General features: G+C 35.0%; 1 long non-coding RNA gene and 1 other non-coding gene across 4 annotated transcripts in view; one reads left to right on the top strand and one right to left on the bottom strand.

Moving 5' to 3' along the window:
• LOC112656011 (uncharacterized) overlaps positions 1-3,631 on the top strand; it is a 48,611-nt gene extending 44,980 nt beyond the window's left edge. For all 3 annotated transcript variants that reach the window (XR_003134036.3, XR_003134037.3, XR_007404930.1), the window contains exons 3-4: positions 1,441-1,631; positions 3,460-3,631. This is a non-coding gene — a long non-coding RNA (uncharacterized LOC112656011). The remainder of the gene's footprint in view (positions 1-1,440; positions 1,632-3,459) is intronic.
• A 4,887-nt stretch (positions 3,632-8,518) lies between these two features.
• Positions 8,519-8,677, bottom strand: LOC112656182 (U1 spliceosomal RNA). The gene has a single exon (XR_003134173.1). It is a non-coding gene; the product is annotated as a U1 spliceosomal RNA (small nuclear RNA).
• Between the last annotated feature and the right edge of the window lie 15,639 nt (positions 8,678-24,316).

Here is a 24,316-nt window from a genome sequence, read left to right as displayed (position 1 = left end):
TAGCAATCTGTGCACCTCTGAGATGCCTCCCATTTTCTCCCTTTCTGAATGGCTATAGTGATTATTTTATTCCTATTTCAGCATTATATTTGATTTATAAATGTCAGAGAACTTGTCTTTTTAGTTTTTGGGTCTCAAGATTGAAAACTAAACTCACCGTTTTATAAAAGAAATCACATACAAAGACCTGAGATCCTAGACCTCAAGCATGAGCATTATGCAGTACATTAGTCAGGAAACTATGGGCAGGAGGGCAATATGATCTACCTGTTTCTATAAATAAAATAGAACACAGCCTTATATGCTTATTTACATATAATCTAAGCATGTTTTCAATCTATAATGGCAGAGCTGGGTAGTCTTGACAGAGACTATATGTCATACAACATTACAGTATTTACTGTTACATAGATGATTCTTGAGAGATGCATCTTAGGAAATGGTAAATGCATTTTTCATATAAAAAAAATGTAAACATTGTGTAACCAGAGGTCGGAGAGTGATGGTTTTAAAACGACACATTTATCAATTCTTCTACAAATTTTGGATATAATTTCTCTCTCCTCAATTATAGAGTCTAGACTTAGTTTCCATTTCTAATGAATAGACTAGAGTAAAGGCAGCAGTATCCAAAGCAAGGTCCTCCAAAATACTACAGCTTTTGCCTGACTTAATCTATCTCAGAATACACACTCTTGGAACCCAACTAATGTACTCTGAGGAAGCCTAGATTAGTTTACAGGGAGAGAAACATGGAGAAGCCCAAGTGGAGAAAAACTACAAGCCTACTTGAAACAAACCAGCAACAACCACCACACACCAGCGGGAAAAAGATGTAGATGATTTCAGCTCCCTGGAAGAGAATGTATGAACGTGGATACTTTATCTTAGGACTTACTGATTTTAATATATATCTTACCATTCAAAACTTGCCAACCTAATAGAATGGTAAAATGTCCTTATAAAGACTGAGTTAATTTGCCAGCTTAGGAAAACAGCCTTTGAGTTGCTCCAGGATGCAATGCATTAGCTTATACACAGTATTGTGCCCCAAATAGCTAAAATATGTGAATCCAGGAAATAAGGAGTGGAAGTGGTATCGGCCCCCTCTCTTAATCACTCCCTGTGATTCCCTATAACTTACAGCTCTGCATGTTTGAAATATTGTTTGTTTGTTTGTTTGAATTAGGGTTGGTGAATTCACACTTTATTAAATAGAATTGTAAGGATTACAATAGACTTAAAGCTATGAATAACACGTGGTCATTTGGGGCCCTCATTAAAGAAGATTAGCGGGGGGAAAATGTTACTTTATTGTAAATTCCATACAGACCCAGATCCTTATAACCACAAAGGGCTAAGGTACTTGTACCTAACTGTAGTAGGAACGGTAGGTGTGGAAGCCAAGAAATTCATTAGGGTGTCCCAATGTTCTTCCAGATGTGTGACAATAGTGAAGGACTGGTATCAGTGATTATGGTGCATCATCAGTAATTGGACACTTTATAGAGAAAGATGCAAGTGACTCCATCAGCCAAGAACCTAGACATGCCAGATTCTTTAAAGAAATCAAAATGTTCACTTAAGGAGGCAGAGGATATATATCAATTACAGCCCTAGAAACAGTTGCAGTAAGTAAGAAGAATTGCTGTATATGCTATTAGACCTTAAAGAAATTGCTATTAAGAACCTTAAAGAAATTGCTATTAAGAATTCACTAGAAAAAAAAAAGAATTCACTAGAAAAGGCTCTATGAAAAATTCAGCTTAATGGTGGGCAAGAGTTGATTTATGTTGTCCAGTGAATGGACTGTACTGATTCTTCTTATGTACAAATTTAGAATTCTCTTGGTTCCTCCCCTTCTTCTAGCTCAGCCATTATATCATGCAGCATTGCGCTGGTTTTATGTGCATGGAAAATGGCCCTGTTTTACTTTATATCATTGCTGTATACCTCATACTTTCTGTTCTGGAGATTTTCTATTATAATATAGGATGCCACCTATGCATGGTCAACTCTAGAATGTACAAGTGTTACCACCCATAGATTTTATGATATGTAAATACTGCTTTCTTAATCTTCTAGGCTAAGAACTCTGACATGAATTTCAAAATGCTATTTACGCTATTCTGGTGGGATCAAGTACCAGTCACCTGAGTGAGCAGTGGCTAAATCTGCAATGCATCCTTCTTTTGGCTTTCCTCCCCCCATGTTCTACTCCCTTGCACTTTATATCCACTTCCTCAGATCACATCCCCATGTAAACTAAATGTACACAAACTTTCGTCTCAGATTCTGCTTTGTGGAAAACCAAGGATAATCTTGATTTTATCATTCTCCAATGTTCTGTTGACAACTCATCTGTGTGATTATCTGCTTATTCTTTTAGTTTTGTAGATTGCAATTTTTAACTGTTACTAATATCCCAATGTCGTGCTAGAAGAAAAAGTGATAGGTAGATACGTAGGTAGGCAGAGATAGACAGGCAGATATAGAAATATGTATATAGAGAAATATTATGTGTGGGAATATGTTCAACTGTCTGTATTTACCCAGATGCCTAAAATTCTGTGTTTATGTCACTCAATTTTAAATACACTGTATATGAACTCCTTGTAAGCAAGGAAAGTTTCTAATTTATCTTTGTATACTTTTTGAATTTACTCTTATTCAAAAGTGATCTCTCTCCTAACCCCATCCCCCCCACACACACAAAAGGAAAATCAAGCAAAAATAAGAATAAAAGCAAATGCACAGTCTGATAATTTGTTCCTAGTTAGTTGATATTTTATTAAGACTACTTATTTCAAAAGAAAGTTATGAAGCATTCCAAAGGTACAGTATTTTTTGTTGTACTTTAGTTTTTTATTCAGATATGTGTCAACAAGAACAAGATATCATCAAAGACTGATATCTTAGATGTTTTATGGGAAAGAAACTTTGGCAGACTTATTCTTTAATTTACAAAATACTGAAATGTGTGTTAAGAGTTATACATGTTATAAATTTATAAGTGTTATAAAGAGAAAGTCCATAGATTGTGAAAAGATAAAGTTAATTGAAGGAACCAATTACACTTTAAGTCCTTCACTTACCTTTGTCATAGAAGTAATAATGTGAGCAGAAAGAAAGGCTCTAAGCCAGATCACACATACAGGAATCATATATGAAAGGGAACTATACATGAAGTTATATTCTTAAGTAGATGATAGTTTACTCAGATTCACTTACTAAGAGATCTTGTAAATTATTTCTAAAATCTGATACATTTTTATAGCAGTATATCACTTAAATATTTGTATTAGGAAACATTTGAGATAGTTAAATATGGAAACAGACAAAACATAAAGAATATTTTCAGTTTTATTTTTTATATTTTTCACTTGTGATATTATACTTTGATATTAACAAACATTTCAGCCTTTTCAATATAAGTAAGTTTTTAAAATGTTTTTTTAGGGATGCCTGGGTGGCTCAGCGGTTAAGCATCTGACTTCAGCTCAGGGCGTGATCTTTGAGACCCGTGATTGCGGCCCGCATCGGGCTCCTTGCATGGAGCCTGCTTCTCCCTCTGCCTGTGTCTCTGCCTCTTTCTCTGTGTTTTCCGTGAACAAATAAAATCCTTTAAAAAAAATGGGAAATTTTAAAAAATGTTTTTTATTCAGGAAAAAAAACTCACAAAACCCTCTATTTTAATGCCTTTAAATTATTAAGTTTAACTCTCAGGTTTAAACTATTCAGTAGACATTGTTATGTTTTTAAAAACTAAAAAGTAAATTGGTGAATAAATAAACAGATATTAGGGTATAAAAATATATATGCACATAGAGCAGAAAGAATCACTATGTGGCAGGTGCATATCCAAACCTTCAGTCAGATTTTTATATTTCTTTTCTACTCCATTGTATGTCACCACCATAGTCACATACTCAAATATAATAGCCCAAAACAAAAAAAAAACATTAAATACAAAAGAGGTCTTCCATCATTTTTAACTACTGAAAGAAAAAAAAAACAATTGAAATCTATAAAATCAGCATTTAACAATATTCTCACAATTGAGGTAAAGCAGAAACATCATTGAAATCACATGGCTATATTCTCCTTTTCCTATGATTTCACACATTCGTACAAACATCAAATCTTTGTCCTATCACACATTTTCTCTTAATTTTAGCTTTGTGCTACACACCTCTATCCTGTCTCCAAGAAGATTCTTTACAATAAACCCGGCACATCTGTCCAGAGCAAGGGTGTAAAAAGGCAGAAAAAAAAATCTCAATCGCACTCTATTTCCAAATTTCAGTCAGCAAATTCAAAGCATAGGCCAACACCTGTATCTGATTAATTGTTTCTGTTGAAGTTACACTTTCTCTCCAGGATGAGTTTGATTCACTTTGGATTTGAAATTAATCCTCTAGACAAGGTTTAAAATAATCATTTAGTTTGGCATCACTCTTTATTTTACTGTCACCACAATTCCACTGCTCAAACTTAATCCCTATCCTCTTCGAATTACCTCATTGGCTGATAATAAAGCGCTGATTTTTCATCAAAATAATATTTGCTATATTAACTGATGATTTTCTTTTGAGTATCCTTTTCATTTCCTCTTCCTTATTCAGTTAGCTGGTTTTTTTTCTCTCTCTCTTTTTTTTTTTCTCTCTTTAGTAGATCACTGAATGGATAGCATGATGATATACAAAAGTGTTTATTCTTGATTTTTCTTTTTTTTATTTTTTTTACTAAGAGAATACTTTGGTAAAAAACAAGTTTCTTTGATATAAAAATCAAAACACTGAACTAAAAGTAAATAATTTTCATCCCATACATCTCAGACTGGAGGAAAATGAAAGAAATGCCTTGGTAGGAAACTAATGTATGTTTCTGATCAAGAGAACAGAAACCTCTCTTCATTCCTCCTCTTCCACTTGCTCCAAAAGTAATGCTTATAGCTTGCAGAGACTTGTTTGGGAAAGTAGGTGTCAGAATCAAACAAGAAATTTGAGGCTAAGGAAGGTATATTTAAATAGAGCAGTGCTGCCCCTCTGGGTTGATTCTGGGGAAGCAGCAGAGCTATGCATTTATAAATTATGACTGGGAATGGAATAGCTTTGAAATGGTAAAGATGTCCTCCTATGAGAGTAGGCATTTCCAGCCTATCTCTCAGAGGGGAGTGAATGCCTTTAGGAGGATATATGGTGAAAAAGATGTACAGTCGTCTGCAAAAGCAATAAAGACTATCTATAGAAAGGATTTGCTACCAGTATTATTAGATGACAAACAAGGACGAAGATCTGCACCTCCCCCACCCCCCCCACACACACACACAAAAAAACGAAAGAAAGAATCAAACAAACAAAACTTACAGCTTGATTCTTCTTAAGGAACCCATAGATTTTTAAACTCTTTTAAGAATGAGATGAAGAAAAAAAAAAAAAAAGAATGAGATGAGGAAGATTTTAAATTCATTGAGATTAATTTTCTAAGATCCAGGAAGAGGAGATTCTAATTAGAATTCAGATTCATTTATAAAACAGGAAATAATATTTCTTCCATATGTATATTTATGATTTTTAGCTGCTGTATGTGTAAATTTAGGTATCTGAACACTAAATACTGTAATGAAAAAACTTAAATGTTAAAAAATATACTTTGATATAATACATTTGATTATTGTATGAGTATGGCATTAGTATGGGGCACAAAGATAAACGTATATAGATGAATTATTTCAAAAAAAATAATAGCAAGTCTTTGTTAGAGATCTCAAAATATTCTCCTATAGGTTATTGATTCTTTAAAATACACAAGTGATATCACAAAATATAAATTAAAATCAGCTCAAACTTACTGAGTTAGTCAGTCTGGGCTGCCATGACAAAATATCATAGACTAGATGTCTTAAACAACAGGAATTTATTTTCTCACAGTTCTGGAGGTAGAATTCCTAGATTAAGGACTGATCTGTCAGGTTTATTTTTGATAAAGGATCTTCCTGGCTTGCAGACATCCCTTTCTTGCTATACTCTCAAGTGAGTTTTCCTAGGTGAATGGACACAGGGTGGGGCTGGACTCTGGGGTTCTCTGGTGTCTCTTCTTCCACAGACACTAACCCTATCAGATCAGGACCCAATCCTTATGAACTCATTTAACCATAGTTATTTCCCTATTTCAAATATAGCCACACTGGAGGTTAGAGCTTCAATATATGAGTTTGGGGGTATCGGGGAGGAAGGAATATAAATATTCAGTCCTTAATACTTACCACCCTAAGATTAAAATAATACATGTATGATTTTGTCATAAATTCCATAGCTTATGTATTACACATGAAGCTTTTTAAATTTACCTTAACACATATATTTACTAAGAGTATATAAGAGCAGTTTTGACATTGAACACTTAATTCCCAGTATTAGTACTGGGAATATATAAGATCATTTTTTATTGCCACCATATTAGGAGGCCCTCTTTGCACTTAATTATCAGAGATGAATGATTTTAAATGTTCTACATAATGCTGGTTAGTCCTATTCAACAAATTTTACCATGGCCAAATAAGTAATGATTCAATTTAGGAACAGCATTTGTCCTTTTTTTTTTTTTTTTTTTTTAATTCACTTATCCTCTAAAATTATACCCAATGGTAGCCATGACCTTTCCCCCAGGTATTCAATAATGGCAACATAGCAACATGATACCTATACTTTCATATTTTTTCCATCACATATGTTCATAACACCCTATATTGCTTATCTGTTGCCACAATGATGCTGTATAACAAAACACACCAAAATTCAATGTAAAAAAATCAAGTAATTATTGAATGCACAAGTCCACAGTTTAAGCAAAGATTTTCTTGTGGGCTTGGTTTGGCTCTCTTATGCATCTGTAGTAATTTCAGGTTGATGAGGCAATGCTGGTGATCTTGGCTGGGTTCTCTGGCATATCTGAGGTTCAGTTGTCAGCTGGTCTATTGTGGCCTGGGAGGAGACACTGGGGTGAGACAACTCTGGTCTGTCTGTGTCTCTTCCTCCAACAGACTTGCTCAGGAATACTTTCAAGGCAAAGAAAGAATAATAGCAAGAAATAGCTGAAATGTACTAGTGTAAGCTCAGTCCTTTGCAATTACTGGCTACAATGAATCATGTGGATGTGCTGAAAAGGGTCATAACCCATCCTCTTGACTGGAGGAGCTGCAAAACTTCATTGCAAAGAAAGTGAACATGGGAAGTAGCAAATAATTTGGGCCATTAAAGCAATATATGAGTTATATATTCATACATGCATACATACTTACCTGTAGGATTGTCACTGTATTTTCTGTATTAATGGGATCCTATTACCCTATATTCTATTATGCATTTCTCACAGTAGACTGGTAGAGATTTTTGCCTGGTACTATTTAAGTTTTTCTTTTAGCTGCCTATGTAATAGTTCCATATACTTACTCTATTCTAGATAAATAACCAAATGTACTATCACTATTTATCAAGTACATCTTTTATTTCTCAAGATGTATATTTAAAGTCCATATATACTTGAATTTAAGTCTATATACACCTGATTGTTTTTCTAGTCTTTTCCATTAATCAGAATATAGTAGTAATGAGTATTCTTATTATTGCATTAAATAGGTAATAATAATAGTGATTGATTCAAAGTGCTGTGATGATAAATGTAAAGTCCTAAAACAATTCTTTGTATAAAACTATTCTATGTTGGCTGTTAATATTATCACAAATATTTATTATTGTAAGCAATACAACTTTGAGAAAGTACTTAAGTGCTATAAGCTTTAGTCACTATTTGAAAGTGACACTAATAATAATTTTGTAAGTTAATTTAAAAAATAAGTGATAAAATGTAAGTGTAGATACTACATATATATTTTTTCTATTGTATTGTTTACTTAACATGCTAACTTTAAAAAATGAACACCAAAATAATTGAAAGCTCATGGAGTTTTTCGTTTGTTTGTTTAACTTTAGAATGAAATATGTTTTTAAAGGTTTTATTTATTTATTCATATATGAGAGAGAGAGAGAGAGAGAGAGAGGAAGGCAGAGACATAGGCAGAGGGAGAAGTCGGTTCCATGCAGGGAGCCTGACGTGGGACTCCATCCCAGGTCTCCAGGATCAGACCCTGGGCTGGAGGCGGCGCTAAACCACTGAGCCACGTGGGCTGCCCCAGAATGAAACATTTTAAATTCACATTTTTATTTATTTGCATTCCTGGTTTTGCTCTTCTCAAGGAAACAGATACAAGTAATTGTGACTATGTATATTATGGAGGGTGTTAAAAATAACTTGTGTCCACTGAATTCACTGAGATTCAAAGGAAAAATAAATTAAATGATGTGTTAATAAACCTAAAAAATAATATATTTGCCTTCAGTAGTTCACTGTCAGTACATGTGTGTTAGTATAATTTTCACATACACATACTTACTTGCCTTATATGTTTCTCAGCTCTAGCCCTGATATAATTTTTTTCCCTGTTTTTATAAAATTGGGGAGACTGCAAACGCAGTCTCACTACCACAAATTATTCAGTCAAGTTTCCCACGTTTAAGGAAATCTCAAGGGTCAGCACAACCAGAGTGCAATGGATGAGCCTTGCCCTAAGAAAACCAACTTCAGGATCATGGTATCTCCCTTGTCAGGTAAGTATTATAATTTATTTTAGTTAGACAAGTCATCTTAGTATATTTTAACCAAAATTATCCTTTGGAGAGTTTTAGTTGTGAACTAATTTCTAGTATGTTATCTGGTTCCAGTACATTATCTGGTACGTTGTCTTGATCTTAGAATTGTGGCAGGAAATAGCAGTGCAGCTGATTTCCCAAAATTATTAGTAAATATGTTGATACTTGTAGTCAACAAACTTCTACCTGTAAGTTATAGGTACTTCAAAAAGATGCAAAATTGGGTGTTATGACTTACGTCTGTATTCTAAGCTTGGGATAAATGCACAAACTAATTTAAATTAAAATTTTTATAGACTTATTTCCTTTATTGAATGAAATATTAACACTGATAGTATGTCAGCCTCTACACCTAAGCTTAAAACTTTGAACTAAAATACATCTTTTATAGACTCATGCATAATTTGCATCCATGGATAATCTTAGACAACATTCTTAAAATACTCATTAAGGTTATTATCTAAGAATTGCTATGTCTCAACATTTCACTTAGTCCTAAAAATAATATTTGCAGTTGTTTTTGTTTGCTTTTAAAATCTTTGTATCATTTTGCCCTGCCTCCAAAATTTTGGTAGCCCTAAGGTTTTAGGAGTAAACAGTATTTCTTTTTGAAAATAGTTAAAATGATTCTGTAGTTTGTGAACGTCAGGTTCACTTTCAACAAAAATGTCCTCATGTTATTTCGGGAAGGGAACCTAGCATAGTATTAATAGTATCATCTATGTATTCAAACTATCCAAGCATGGATCCTCTCTAATCTCCAGAGCTACTGAACATCTGAGTGCTTTAGTTGTTTCTTACCTAAGCTGGAAACACTAATATACCTAATCCATGACACTATTCACTATTACAAGGACTGAATCAGTGCTGTTGTTTATGTTATGTTAGAATACTGCCTGGCAGATAATAAGAAATAAAAATATAATCAGCTGCTTTTGATTTTGTTGTGTTTGTGTTATTAAATGAAAGCACTGTCAAATGTAGCAAATATGGGCTCTTCTATACATTTCTCTTTGCTTTGAAATATATCTGAAAGTCATCCACAGAGTATAAATGACCTTTTATAGCAATGTGTGTATGTATATGTGCGTGCATGTGTGTGTATATACACCTCAAATACATATATTTGAGAAAGAAAATAAAATATATCATCCAAGTACTCCAGTGTGATGACTATGTATATGATATATCTGAATATCAAAAATGTAAGTAGTTCTCACAGGGTATGAATCAATTATGTTTGGAAGGTGATTTAACACCCTGTTACTTTCAAAATTTACAATTTCAGTAAACTGTGTTCCTTTATGTGTACATGGAAGTTAAATTTACTGTCATAAAGTGTCCTCTTTATTAGTGAACACAATAGATACCTAAAAAAATGTTTTTGCATTTATTCAGGTCAAACTTGTATAATATTTGTAAAATACTAAATTAGCTAATGATTGATTTGTATCATACTCTTTATTTCTCTAATGAAAGAACAGTTTTTGAGCCATTTTTTCATGTATGACATTGTTTTGAATGATAATCATTCATCATTTTAAATACATTTTCATATTTTCTCAAAATCCATCCAAAGGTTATCTTTTTAGTAGAGTTACCAGCACCTTCATTTTCTCACCTTTGTATATAGATTAATGGCACATCTTCATCATGCAGTCTGCACAACACAGAATCTTTAATTAATACAAAAATCTGTCAGTAATATTGTGCAGATTCTATCTACAATACGATGAGTAATACAATGTTTTTGGCTGCCAACAATTTAAAAGGAAAAAACTAAGGCTCATTGGTTTAAGTACATGATCTGTCAAAAATGAATCATAGGCAATTAAATTTGACACTTACAGAAATGTTTTTCCGAAGTTTCTCAAAAAGCAGAATGATTCCAAGTTGTTGTTTTTTTTTTTTCTTTAAAGACAGCAATTCAGATTCTAAGTACTTAACACAGGTTATAAATATGTGTGGTATAAACATGTATTTCTCTGTGGTGTATCTAAGAATGTACATATCACAACACTCAAATATAAAATCCATTTGTCATGAGTTACCAAAGAGCATACTCATATTTACTCTAAGACTGATAAAATCCTGATGCGTAAGGAAACTTTCTGTATTGTATATGTGTATATGTAAATATTTTTTCTTTTAAGAGGATGATAAAAAATATTTGTTAAATAAAATGGATTTTATTTCTCAGTAATAAAAAAAAAATACTAACGGGAGATACAAAGAAAAAAAATGTCTCTGGAATCCCAACCATTTTCAAAAGGGTATATGAGTCTGCAACCCAATTATCTCTGATAAGAGTTAATTTTAATGTGCTTATTAGTACTATATTTAAATACATACATACATGTATGAATATATACCTAATTCCACATCTACTCAGAGATGGAAGAAAATTCATTTTTTAATTAATTAATTAATTAATTAATTTCAGAGAGAGAGCAGGGGGAGGAGCAGAGGGAAAAGAAGGGGAAAAGAACGTCAAGGAGACTTGCTGAGCATGGAGCCCACTGTGAGGCTCATGGCTGCTGGATCCCACGACACTGAGATTATGACCTGAGCCAAAAACAAAGTCAGACTGAGCCATCCAGGTGCCTCAAAAGATCAAAGACACTTTGAAAAGTACATCTTTTCCTTCATTTTTTTTTTAAGGTTTTATTTATTTATTCATGAGAGACACAGAGAGAGTGAGAGGCAGAGACATAGGCAGAGGGAGAAGCAGGCTTCAGGCAGGGAGCCCTATGCAGCACTGGATCCAGGCATTCTGGAATCACTCCCTGAGCTAAAGGCAGATGCCCCACTGCTGAGCCAACCAGGCATCCCAAAAGTACATCTTTTCCAATCCAGGTTTCACCTCGGGCAATATGTAAGATTTTTTATTACTCATTGAGGCAACTTCTAATTGTACTTAGTCACTGCTTTTGAAAGATGACAGTGATGAGAAGACATCATTTTGTTTTTTTTTCAGAGTACTTCATACCTATGTAATTTTAATTATTTAGTTATTTATTTCATCTCTAAGATATCTCTTTTCCATTATTTCAACTGCAGTTTATTGATAACAAATCCATTGTTCATCATGCATGTGCCTGTAACTACAGATAACATTTATTTTCATAGGCAGAATTATTATGTGATTTTCTAAAGATGAAAATATTGTAAATAAATTATATCTCCATGTGGAATTTCTACTCAGTGATTCCAAAGTTCAAGAACAACAGTTGGGGAAATTATACCTTTCAGTTATTTTTAAATTGTTAACATTATTCCTTAATAATAATTTACTTTGCTCTGTCAACATTTAAGTTTTTATATATTGAAGTTGTGAATAATTTCTAAGATCCCTTTCAAAAATAGTGAATACTAAGAGATGAAATGGTATCTTGTCACTTTTAATACAGATCTATGTATTTATTAAGCACCATATAGAGTTAATTCTCATCCTCAGCTATAGAAGAAAAAATGCATTAAACAACAACAATAGAAGAAACTCAGCAAAAGAAGGCATGTGTTGGGAGGTGCAACAGAGAAAGAGACTGAGAGAGACTGATTTTCTTAAATTCCATTTCTGAATGATATAATCATGTCCTCTTCAAGAATGAAATGTATGGTTGATATCTTAGTGGCTAAAAAAGGGGTATAGTTGAAATAAGATTAGCTATTAGCTGATAGTTTTTTGAAGGAAGGGAATTCAAATATGAGGTTTTATTAAATCCTTCTACTGTTGTGCCCAAGATCGCGAATCCGAGAAACCGCCAAGGAGCCCCGATGCAAACACACAAGGGTTTATTAGCAAGCTCGAGCTTGGGTCCAAGTGTACCCGACACAGCAGAGCAGGGACTTGGACCCCGAGGTGGGTTTCAGCTTAGTTTTAAGGACTGGTCTAGGGGACCTCCAGAAGGGGTGGAGCAATTCCTCAAGTTCTGTTTACATTTTGATATGGGGCCTTCAAGGGCATTGAACTCTGGTCTTATTCTAATAGAGGGCTTCCTGCCCTTGGCTTGGGCTGTTTTTATTCTAATATGGGGCTTTCTAGGACGTTTAGCTGTAAGCTGTTTTCTTCCTGTAACTGAAGTAAGGTAAAGTTCAGCTCTTGTTCACAGGGGCCTGGGATGGCTGTACTTGTGCTAACGCTGAACTTAAAGTGGAATGGCCTTAATTTTCTTGGCCTCCACACCTTCTACATACTGTTAAGTGCATTTGAACTTTTCATAATAAAAAGTAAAAAAATAAAAATAAAAATATTACACTAGAGTACTTTTTTTTTTTTTAACCAAAGCTCTTTTGAAGCATATAAATAGATGGCAATCTAATTCTGACATTTTTTTTATTTTGGGGATTTATGTTACTAATTGCCTGGATTTATACATGCCCAACAGAATTGATCTTCCATTAAGGTTGCCAATCTATTGTGATGTAACTGGGCCACAAGGCTCTTCCAGGAAAAGAGGTAAAAATCGTTTCAAAAACAAGTTTAAGGAACTATAGGAAGCAGAAATATGAATGTATGCCTAAACAGGAATCGAGTATATCTGGGCTTGAATGATGGGAGTGCAGGTTCATCCCATAAGCGATACTTTTTTAAATGTTAATTTAAATGCATTGTATTTGTCAGGTTCGGCTGCCATAATAAAGTACCATATACTGAGTGGCTTAAACAACAGAATTTTATTTCCTCATAGCTCTGGAGACTGGAAATCTGAGACAGAGCTGGGTTCTGGTGAAAGAACTCTCTAGCTCACAGATGAGAGCCTTTTCTCTGTGTCCTTACAAGGCAGAAAGAGTGATCTTTTTCTTCCTTTTCTTACAAAGCTACTAATCCCATCATGAGGGACCACCCTCATGATCTCATCTAACCTTAATTAAATCTGAAAGGCTCCATTTCTAAACATCATGCATTGGGGCTTAGAGCTTCCATATATGGCTTTGGGGGAAAACAGGTTCAGTCCATACAGCTGTTTTTGCTTTTAAAAAGAGGGGGAATTTGAAAATGTCTTCTGAAAGAAGCACAATATGATTCATATGGCAGGAGTGTTTTCAGAATCTGATTTCTTGACTAAAATCAGCGCTAGGCATTTGTTGACCTAAGCTTAAGGACTCCTTCTATAGTGCAATTTCCAAAACAAAGGAAGAATAAAATATCTTAACTAGAAAAGTAAGGACAGGTGGCGAGATATTTTCTCCACTTCTGTTTGAAACTCAGCACAGTGGTTAAAATGAGGGCTCCATCACAATTTGGACTACTAGATATAAGCCACAGTTTGTAACCTTGACAGACACGTATCTTTCCTTAATTTTAGAGGCAGAGTTTGCTTAATGGCTTCAAGGGAACTATAAGTTATGCATTGGACATCTGTACATGAGAGATCCACAGGATAAAGAAAGACTTTTTGTGAGGTCATATTAGATGGATAACCTCCCAACAACTGAATAAGACTTTTGAGCAGGGCTACAACTCCTGAATTACACAGTTGGAAACATGGTCTCAGGGATTTCAGTTACTTCTTTTCAATGTGATCACATTAGTACAATTGTCTAATCAGCTCTGGGAGAATTCTGCATGCAAAAAATAAAGTGCAAAAACATCCCAAGTCTGTTAGGCTAACACAGATTAAACCTACAAAGAATTTTTTTTTTTTTTTTTTTTTTTAAGGAATGATAGTTAAAAAGAAGAAGAAGGAGGAGGAGGAGGAGAATAACAGTTAAGGGGAAAGAAAAAAATGTATTTTAAATGTTGCACATATCATAGGTCTATTCCCACAATCACAGAGCATCTAATAAAAGTATACCTTTTTAAATGAAGCAGTCATAAAATATAACAGATTCAATATCTAGGTGATAATCCTTTTATCTGTTCAAGCCCAGAATTTCCATCTCCCAGTCTCAAAAGGCTGTTTCATCAGTCTCTCCCAGGGACAAGAGCTGAGCTTCATCCAGGTCACCATCGCACCCAGTGAGGCAGCACCTGCAGCAGTTCTAGAACCTAGGTCTAACTCAGTTAGAACCATGAAGGCTTTGGCTTCCCCAGTGGCTGCCAGGGACAGCCAAAAACACAGTACAGAAATGTGGGAATATAAACCTTATGGGGCAAACTCTGAACAATGCAAGAAAGCTAACATGAAGTAGTGGCCATACAAAGAGCTTGATCCTCCTCTCCCATTCTAAAGAACAGTTCCAGATAAAGTAATTCCATGCATCCTCTCTAGAGATGTTCTGTGTGCCTGTGCCAGTTACCATCTTGTAAATATGTGGCCAGTATAATTATTTACAAACTTAATATTTCTTTCTCTCCTTCCTTAGAGTATCCCTCATACTTGTTCTCTCAGTCTTGTTGTTCTGGTAATGCAGTGATCATTCCACCAAGTAACTACACTCCCCCCAAAAAACAACAACAACACATAAGCTATACACTTGTGGTTGGGCTAAAACAAGAGGTTGCAACAGTGATCCTATAAATAAACCCTCATAATGAGATGTCAGGCTTTCATTCTCATGGATATGAAGTTAACAGAAATACTTTTGTGTGTGCATGTGGATAATTAGGTTGAGTAATAATCCCTGGCATTCTCTGGAATCATATTTACTCAGGCTTTTAGCAGTGCTTAATTCAGATGAAGCTCCAATGCAAGATAAGGAGTTAGAAAGAGACTAAATTTGATTAGTGTAGAGGCAATGATAATTATAAGAAATGTTATGTGAGGTGTCTACTTTTGCCAGGTTTGGAGACCTTGCAAGTGTATGCATAAAAATGGAAGCACAAACACATGCATGCACACATATACAGGCCCAGGAAGATTGTTCCTAAGCTCAAGAATTCTTTGGCAATATTAGAAGAAATTCTTATTTTAGCTACAAGGAAGATTGAGCCTACAATCAGGCCAATGAATGGTTATAAGGTTGTGAATGCAATAGAGACTAAATAAGCAGACTTAATATATCTTGACTACCAAAAGAAAGAATAGGACCTTGAGACTGATCAGGATATTTGTGTGAATGGGATTAAAAGTAGTGGGCAAACCTATTTTCTTGAATCCTGCTGCACGAGAGAAGCAGTGCTCTCTTTTTAAGCTAAGGATGGCTTCATTCAATGACCTGGTCTATAACAAGTTCCTTATAGGCATTTGATTCTGTGCAATATTTACCACCACTGTAGGCTTAAAAGGGTCAGTCTCAGCACAGATTGAGGGATGAAATGCAAGCTCTGATTAAAAATAAAACAAAACAAAAGGAAGAGGAGAGGAAAAAGCATACAAACCAAGAAGTTTCAGAAACTAGTTAATAAATAATGGCAGGCAAAAAAGGGACCTGAGAGTGCAGCATGGGGAATGGGATGGGAAGTAAGAGGGCTAAGGTTCCAGCTGCCATATGGCTCTGGTCATAGGGCAGTAATGATGGTAGTCTAAGAATCTGTGCAAGATCTCCATGTGGCATGTCTTAAGGTTCTGAAACAAAGCCAAGAAGTACATGTTTGTTCTCTAGGGAATAGAACCTAAAACATAGTTCACAAATTTGATTTTTGGTTTCTTGTGGAGTACATTAACAATTCCTGGATTGTCCTTCACCAACCACTCAGCTTATTCAGACTTTTGCAGTCAATCCTTTTCTGCAGTAAAATTTTTGGAAGCTTTTTAACTATGGTCACAATTATTTTTATAGTAGAGGTATTACTGATAACAGGGAAGCCTAAGGCAAATAAATCACTTAAGTCTACAGGTGAATGTGATAAGTCAATGAACACGTAGTTTACATCAGAATATTACTTTATGACTTTCAACCTAGAGCAAGTAAGTCTATCCTAATTGTCACACTGTATCTAAGCAAAAAGAGCAATGTCTCTTTAGAAATTCTCCTTTTATTCATTCACATTAGTGAACATCTGACCTACCATGTACCAGCACTGTCCAAGGCCTTGGTATTACAGTGGAGTATAAGAGAAACATTATTATTTCCATTTTGGAAGTCACAAGCATTGTGTGTGCCAAGACACATAATTCACATATAAATAACATGGAAATATCTTATGCAGAGATATGCAACAACTACTACATCTTGGATATTAAATCTTGTAGTGTTTCAAACAGACAATGAATAAATGACTTTAGAGGATGAAACATAATATGAAAAAGGAAATGGACTGACTAGTGAGTATATGGAAAGAGGTGTGTTTTACCTAGAGAGATCAGCAGAGAGCCAGCTCAGCTCATTTGAGAAAACCTAGCAATAGGGAGATTTAGGGAAGGACATTCTGAGCATAATTAATTGCCAGTGCAAAGGTCAGGATAAGTTTGGAGTGTTTGAGGATCAAACAAAAAAAGTAATGCTGTTGCAGATTGGGAACCAGTTGACACCACTGCTATATGAAGGCAGAGGAGGCGATAAGACCTCATATGTCACAGAAAGACATTGGCACTTTATTCTAATTGCAGTGGAAATCCACTGGTGTATTTTAAGCATGTAAGTGATATGATCTGATTGGTATATAAAATTGTTCTGAGGAGAAGAAGCTGTAGGGAGTATAAGCAGAGGAAGACTGTTCATGAAGGCTGACTCAGAGTTTTCAGTCCTCAGCAACTAACTGGTGAAACCATTAATTGAGATGGAAAAGGCAAAAGGAAGATGGAATGGGCAAGGAAATGGATTTTGTCTTAGAACACTCACCAAGTAATGCAGCCCTATTAACGCTGATTTTATCCCAATGAGACATCAGAATTCTGATGTGAAGAACTGTAAGATAATAAATTTGTTTTTTAAGTCACTAATTTGTTTAAAGATATAATTGATTTACATTAGTTTCACGTATACAACATGATTCAATTTTAAGTCACTAAGTTTTGGTAGTTTGTTAGGGTAACAATAGAAAACTGTTACAGTCATGCTATCTAAAATTACAGCCCTTAAAACCTTGTATGTTTTTTCTGCTTTATTGTTTTTCATATCCCTTATGCTTATCTGGCACTATTTTTACTTACTCATTTATTAGCTTTACTGCTAGATTATATGTTAAATAAGGCAGGAATTCCTGTGTTGGTTTTTTGTTTGCTTAATTTTTAGCTCTATCCTAATAATCTTGAAGAGTGGTTAGTGCACAGGAGTTCCTGGACTAATATTGCTTGAAATACCTAACAAATCAGTAAATCCAATCAGGTTTTCATTGTCTAAAGTAAAACTACTCTAGCTCTGGTATCCCCATGGTGGAAATTCAATGGGTATTTTTATATCTTTATCTTTCTTGACTACCTAGAAGTAAAATTTCACACTAGGGAACCATGTTTAAGTTATCAAAACATTTTTTCATCATCTTCAATGACACCACATTTTCCTGGAGTTCTTTGCTTTCTTTACTAAAAATCTTCAAGGAAAATGTCCTTAAGGCCCCAACCTAGGCCCCCATCTCTTTGTATACATTCTAATCTTGGCTAATCTCATTGATTCACATTTTAATAATAACTTCTATATGCTAACCACCAAAAGTATATCTGCAGGACAGACCTGCTTTCTGGGCCCCAGACATCTATGTCCATATGTTTACTAAAGAGTCACTTGGTCCCACAAAGACATGTCAAAGGATCTTATCAAATCTGAAATCTGGTATCTTCCTGATTGGATGAAGTGAGTAATTTTACATATTTAGTCCAAAGTTTATAAACCACTAATGTCCTGGAATCACAGTGGGCATTTTATACCAGAGTAACATAATTTTCAACGGAAAATCAAAAGCATGTTCAGTGCTAGAGCTAAGTGGGTTTAACATCATTCTGATAAGGGGATAAAAAAGCACCCCTTCCTTCAAACACACAGTTCTCTATTGTGCAGAATAAAGGACATTTCACCACTTGACTTTTGGAATTACTCACTGTTAGTAGACATTGAGAGAGAGGAAAGGAGGTTAGGTTCAATTAATCTATTCACTAGGAGGCATATACTTTTATTAAAACTGCCAGTTAAGGCAATTTTCCCTTTTGGCTTCCAGGTCTCCTATCTTGGCTTACCTTCCTGGGTTAAATGATTATCAGTTCTTTGGAAACAACCTGTCACTGCTGTCAGGTTATGCAATGAACTAACTGAGATAGCTTGCTGGTCAAATCTCACTATTACTAGACTCATTTGGAGGGAAAATTGTATTCTTTAATGTGAAGAATTAATAAAGTGAAAAAATACTGATATACAATTAAATATTATATAAATCATTAAATACACTAGATATCACAGCCTATCTCCTACCTATCAGTTTCAAATAAAATAAATGAAACCTAAATTGGTAAATTACTTTCTGCAGGCCACATTGTTAGACAAGTAGAATTTCATCTAAATTTTTCTGACTTTTTATAAAGTGACTTTTCTAGCAAACTGTTATTTTGTTCTTTTGGAGCTCTGGGAAAGAACTCACCTCTATCCTAGTATGGGAAGAATGGAATTATAATAACACTGATCATAGTATTTATCAACCACTATGTGTCAGGCTTTGTCCTCCTAACTCCATGTTTAATATTATTTCTTTAATAAAACGTATTGGGGCACCTGGATGGCTCAGGCAGAGGAATATGTGACTTTTGATCTTGGGGTCATGATTTTGAGCCCCACAATGGATGTAGAGATTAAATAAGTAAAACTTAAAAAAAACCCAAAACATTAAATACTTTAATATTTTTGTTTCAGAGATGAGAAAAAAGGCACTGGGAGATGAAATAACTTTTCAACAATTATTCATTGTAGTAAATAGCTGAGACATACCCTAGCAGTAGGGAAACATTCTCAAAATGGGCATGTCATATGAGTAATGTGATCAGTGCAATTGTCCTGTCAGTCACTAGGATTTCAAGTTGAGATGCAGAGAATTCAAGGTGCCCATCCTATAAAAAGAACCATAAATACTTGAAATGCAGGCATTTAGTCTAGGGATAATTATATGTTTTATCTAGCAATCATATAAGCAATACCTATAGAGGGGAAATGAGGTGTTTAGGATTATGTGTGTATGTGTGTGTGATGGACCTAGTAAGAAGTATCTTAGCTTTTCTCTCCCATCCCTCCCGAGTTTTTTTCTTAAGATACCTATGCTTGGGATCCCTGGGTGGCTCAGTGGTTTAGTGCCGCCTTCAGCCCAGAGCCTGATCCTGAAGACCCGGGATCGAGTCCCACCTTGGGCTCCCTGCATGAAGCCTGCTTCTCCCTCTGCCTGTGTCTCTGCCCCACCCCCCTGTCTCTCATAAATAAATTTTAAAAAGTAAATATCTTAAAAAAATCTGAATATGACTGACATGGTGAACGAGACACTAGATGATACATACTGAAATAAGATAATCAAATATAATCAGAAGCTTGTGAAATCTGCTCAAGATGATAGTGAAACAGTGTTTATCATATTATGATCCACAAAATGTCACTGAGTAGTGAAGAGATAAGGAGTTCATACCAGAATGTAAATAAACATACTAGAATTTTTTGTTTGCTTTAATATATTGGTCAAAGTAGTATATTAAGACAAAAATTAGTATAGCATAGCATGTATTGGTATACTATACATTAGTATAACAGTTATGTCCACACCTTTGCACACATAGAACTCTCTAGGGGCAACTGGGTACATTGGTTTATCTCCTGCAAAGCTGCTAGTTACATTAACATTTTTAAATATATTTATGTATTTGCATGTGTATAGTGCGTGCGTGTGTGTATACACATATATGTGTGTTTGCAGTATGCCAGAACCTCTAATGAAACACAAATACATTTGAATGGTAACTATAGATTAGGAAACAAGTGACTTGAAAATATTAAAATATTATTTACATGTTTTACTTTTATTTCAGTGCTCACTTCAGCAGCACATATACTAAAATTGGAACGATATTTTTATTTCAGATCTCCTGGATTCCCTATATCTCTTACTTTTTATACATATTTTAAGTAATTTTATCATTTCTTAAAGATTATTTATTTGTGAGAGAGAGAGAGAGAGAGAGAGCAAGCCAGTGTGTGCAAGCATGAGTGGGAGGGGCAGAGGGAGAGGGAGAGAGAATCTCAAGCAGACTCCAGGTTGAGCACAGAAGCCCATGTGGGGCTTGATGTCATCACCCTGAGATCAGGATCTGAGCCTAAACTAAGAGTTGGACAGTTTGCCACTCAGGAACCCCATGATTTTAACATTTTTAAATATTTGGCATATTTTAACCAAATCTATTTCCCAAAAAGTCTATTCTTATATTTTATTTTTGGAAATCATGTTTTATAAGAAGACATCTCTTCTTATGTTACTACACTTTCATATAATTCTTTTCACTATGGATTCAAGATCTTTAAATTTTTCTAATATTTGGAGTTCTAAAATTAAAAAAAATGCCTTTTACTCATCACATATCTATTTTTAAGTCAACTTTCCTGCATTTTTAATATTGATATTTCATCTTCAATTTTAAGCCTTCTCAAATACTTCATAAATGTTTTTTGTTTCCATGGCTCTTACCTTAGAGAAGTACTGGCACATGGCAAGTGGTAAACAAGTCCTTTAAAATTATTATTTTCTTTGTAATAATAAGAAAATCCTGGCTACACAGGATTTTCCTTTAGAGTAAGTATAAGAGGAACTGACCCATATATTAAGGGCTATTCAAGTGTCACAATAAGAAAGGCTATTCTTAAATAAGCTACATCTTTACTAACTGTTCACTCTTCTAAGAGATTATATAATACATCAGAAAAGAATCCTACTTTTTTCCTTGTGGTAGGCAAATTCCTGGCTGCCCTGCAATCTCTAAATAAAGGCAGGGGTGGGAAGTGTGAATGCATAATATACTGTTATATAAATGACATTCAAGTCTTCAGTTAGTACTTCTGATTCCTGCCTCCACCTCTCACTCGTTCCCCCAGAAATACCTGCTGTCTCCAAGTCCAGAGTCCCTTTGGTTCCCAAAGCATCTCAGTTTCTTTGTTCTCAGCACTCTCCATATGTATATAAGCTGTGACTTTCTCTACGTTGCTTCATTAATACTTAATCTACTATCCATTTTTCAAATTGCAGAAATTGGTTAAAGGTTTTCATATGTTAAGATACTCCTTTAAATGGTATGATATCACACTAATTGATTTGATAAGATTGGAAATAAGAATATTATGAAAGCATGGGCTTAGACTTTCACTTTATTCTGAAGTCATTCTAAGGATATATATGCCTTCAAATGTCCATCATTCTAGTAGCTTCTAACTCAATTCTAACCCAGATTGTGGAGTCCTGGAAGGAGCACCTCTGCAAATCTTACAGGGGAAATACATAAATAAATAACGTTGGATGAATTAAGTTCAAAATTACAACTGCTTTGAATATATTGAAGGTAAGAAGTCACAGAACAACCAACAAGTCTGAAGTTTTCTAGAGACAATGCCTACAGTGAAGAAATGTAGGGACTCATTCACCTGGGGCACATGCAAAGGTGAGTTTAGTTATAAATACAAATTGACAAAAACTGTGTGCATGCTGGAATGACCTTGTAAAACCGCTGGGAGCCAAAGATATCTGAGTCTATATCCTCTTACATAATTTCACCATGAACCCCACTGGGTGCTCACTGAAAAGAATGGAAAAAACCTAAGTAGCACCCACAAGGTGCAGATCTGGGCTAGGAAAAAGTGGCTGTGTAGGAGAAGTAAGAAACTCCACTCAGACCCTCTTCTCTACCTACCACTGAGCAAAACCCACACTCTTTGGGAATGAATGGCAACTAAAAACTGTACTGGTGAAAATTTATCATATTCAGGGCTAAAAACAAAAGAAAAAAAAGAACAAACAAAAAAAATCAGACTCTTAAAACAAGAGCGCCTGGGTGACACAGTCAAGTACCCACCCAAATCCTGGTTTCAGCTCAGGTCATGATCTCAGGATTGTGAGATTGAACCCCACATAGGTCTCTGTGCTTAGTACAGAGTCTGCTTGAGATTCTCTCTCCCTCTTCCTCTATCTTTCCCATTCATGCTCTGTCTCTCTCCAAAATAAATAAATCTTAAAAACAAAAAACTACCAACAACTGGTGGTTCCCAGAGGTGAGCTGGGCGAAATAAAGGGGACTAAGAGTACACTTATCTCGATGAGCATTTAGAAATGTATAGAATTGTTTAATCATTATATTATACACTTAAAACTAATATAATACTGTTTATTAATTACACTTCAATAAAAGCAAGCAAACACCCTTTTGAAAACAGAAGGATTATGCCATGGCCCTCCAATTATAGTCAGGGAGGGAATAGCAACACCAAAGACACTATAACTTCACACCAAGGGATATTATTCAGGGTTAACAGTGAGGCTTAATTAGAACATTAGAGAATGTACCTCTAAGACCACACCACACTAGTAAGTGAAGAAGCTTCAATTAACAAGTAACTGCAGAATATTGTTTGAAGAGGGGTAAGAGAAGAAAAAGAGCATACAGAGACTCCAAGACATGCCACAAGGGGTAGAACTCTATACTAGACATACTGCTTTAGAAAACCAGCCTCATTCTATATATAAAGCATTTCTATAGGAATTGAAGGTTATAGTACACTGGGGATGACCACAGCAATCATTCTACAAATCCAGCCCATCTCTAAACGATCTATATATGACTCCATTTTTGCATTAAAGGTCTAGTTGAGAGGTGTACCCATTTCCAGGCATTCATATTACTCACCTCAGTTTTTCCTCCCTATACATAATGTCAGCATAGACATGAAATATGATATATATATAAATACAAGAATAAACTAAGAATAGGCAAATCAATAATCTGAACCAGACTTAGACATGACACAGATGTTGGAAATGTCTGACAGGGAATTTTAAATCACTATAATAAATGTTAATTAATATGGCAGGTGGGAGGGGAGAATTGGAGGCAGAAATGTTATAGAAAAACCAGAAATAAGGCATTCTTGACCCCTCCTTGTGGAGGAGTCATTCTGGACTCCTCCTGATGTGTTACAATCCAGGGAACGAAAAGAAATTTCACCCTGGATTAGTTCAAGCCTTAGATTTTCCTTCCTCCAAATTCTTCTTCCAAGGCAGGACCAGTTGCCCCTTCTGAGTTCAGGGTAACCTCTTCAATCATTATCAGCCTCACCTGGCTTGTCAGGAATCCAACCCTGTCCTTTCAGATTGGGCCTGGCTACTCTATTTTACAAGTACTGTAGAATAGTGTCAAGTTCTTAGTAGTCCCTGGTAGCTTCTACTCTAGGTTCCCATCCTCTCCCTGTGAATGTCAAATCAACTCTGCATGGAGTCATACACACATTTACAGTGGCACAGGAGGATGTAATTAAGGGTTTTGAACGTGACTGGCCCAAGAAAGAAGCAGGGATGGATAGAGCTGTCTTTTCTTCTGGGCTGTCTCCATCTAACTACCCTTTCATGCCCTACCCTGCTCCCACCAAAAAGTAAAACAAAACAAAACAGACAAAAAACAACAAACATTGCTTTGTCTTTTAATAAACAATAAAAAAAAGTTTCTAAGTAAAAAGTTGAGCACCCTGTAAGATCAAAAACAGAATTTCAGCAGAGGGATAGAAACTATATGAAAGAATCAAACAGGAATGGTAGAAATAATAAAACAGCAATGGAAATG

The sequence above is a fragment of the Canis lupus genome, chromosome 22 (genome assembly GCF_003254725.2).
Source record: "Canis lupus dingo isolate Sandy chromosome 22, ASM325472v2, whole genome shotgun sequence".
Taxonomy (NCBI): Eukaryota; Metazoa; Chordata; class Mammalia; order Carnivora; family Canidae; genus Canis; species Canis lupus.
This window is presented reverse-complemented; position numbering and strand designations above follow the sequence as displayed.